The sequence below is a fragment of the Anarrhichthys ocellatus genome, unplaced genomic scaffold, assembly GCF_004355925.1.
Source record: "Anarrhichthys ocellatus isolate YVR2014 unplaced genomic scaffold, GSC_Weel_1.0 scaffold641, whole genome shotgun sequence".
Lineage (NCBI taxonomy): Eukaryota > Metazoa > Chordata > Actinopteri > Perciformes > Anarhichadidae > Anarrhichthys > Anarrhichthys ocellatus.
This window is the reverse complement of record NW_022280615.1, coordinates 16,346-17,919: the sequence shown is the minus strand read 5'-3', so window position 1 is coordinate 17,919 and position 1,574 is coordinate 16,346.

Below are 1,574 nucleotides of genomic sequence, written 5' to 3'. Positions count from 1 at the left end.
ACTGGACTATCACTGGAATATTACTGGACTATGATTGGACTATGGCTGGATTTTGACTGGACTTTGACTGGACTATGACTAGACTATGACTGGACTATGACTAGACTATGACTGGACTCTAACTGGACTATGACTAGACTATGACTGGACTCTAACTGGACTCTCACTAGACTATGACTGGACTATGACTAGACTATGACTGGACTATGACTGGATTCTCACTGGACTATGACTGGGCAATGACTTTCTTAACAGTTGGGGGTGATTCATGATTTATTCTCATCTTTTTATCTATTTTTAATTTTTACATTTAATTTGACTTATTGACCAAACATTCGATAAATATATTAATACTAAAAGCAGTTAGTCTCAGGACTTTCAACAGGCAGATATAAATGTTTTTACCTTCTGTGAGACCAAACACTGCCAGCAGGGGGAGACAGAGAGGTGAGGAGGGGGGGATCCAGAGGAGAATGACTGACAGATGGTGGGCGGGGCTTAACATATGAGAGGCTGAACTGAGTTAGAGCAGAATCAGACCTGACGGGACGAGAGACAGTGGCACACCTCAGAGAGACAGAGACGTGTTCTCTAAATGGAATATACTACAACTACTGACAACACACTGTGTACTCCATGGTAAGACCACACACACACACACACACACACACACACACACTCTCTCTACATGTGCTGTAGCTGCAGACTGTGTGTGTGTTTCAGCCCGGTGTGGTTGAGGGGGGGAGGGGACTGAAGAGGTTTAGGGTTTCTACCAAGGTGTGTGCTTCAAACGTTTGTGTGTGTGTGTGTGTGTGTGTGTGTGTGTGTGTGTGTGTGTGTGTGAAGCTGCAGCAGAACTGTTGAGTGTTTGTCAGGTGAAATAAACCTCAATAAAGTTTCCTCCAGATTGAATTAGAATCCACCTTCTGGTGCTCAGAACACGAGGCTGCAGGTTCATCACTGGATCACAAATGATCTCAAATATCTGCTGATGTTTGTTCAAACTGGCTCTACTTTATTGACAACAGCAGCAGACAAATGTGTGGAACAAGGCAGCAGACTTCACTGTCATGGAGGAACGTCACATGAAGAATGAAACGAGTTCTCTTCTTGCACACTTTAGAGAAACGTGACTGAAGATGAAAGTCATGATGTTGCTGCAGGGTATTGAGCCAGTGTTGTTGTTGTTGACAGAGTGATTTCGGTCCTACTGGTTCTGATAACCAGGCTGGCTGCTGTTTAGTGGTTCTGACCAGCTGACACTCTGAACCCCAAAGCAGCTTCTGGGTGTTTTTTTCTCCGGTCACATTTTACTCTCTGTGGTGTTGATTTTCAAAATAAAAGTCCTGTTCCTCTATAGAAACAGAACCATGATGACTAGAAGTAGAACTAGAACATGTCTTCACTGCAGAAAAATCATGCGATTAATCTGCGATTTAATTTGTTTAAATATATATAAATATGGTTTTATTTGTACATATAAATAAATGATATTCATATACAGTATATATATAATATAACGTAGTCGGCTTCAGTTTGAAGAAAGAGACCTGAGGCTGTTGTTTCTGTCTGAC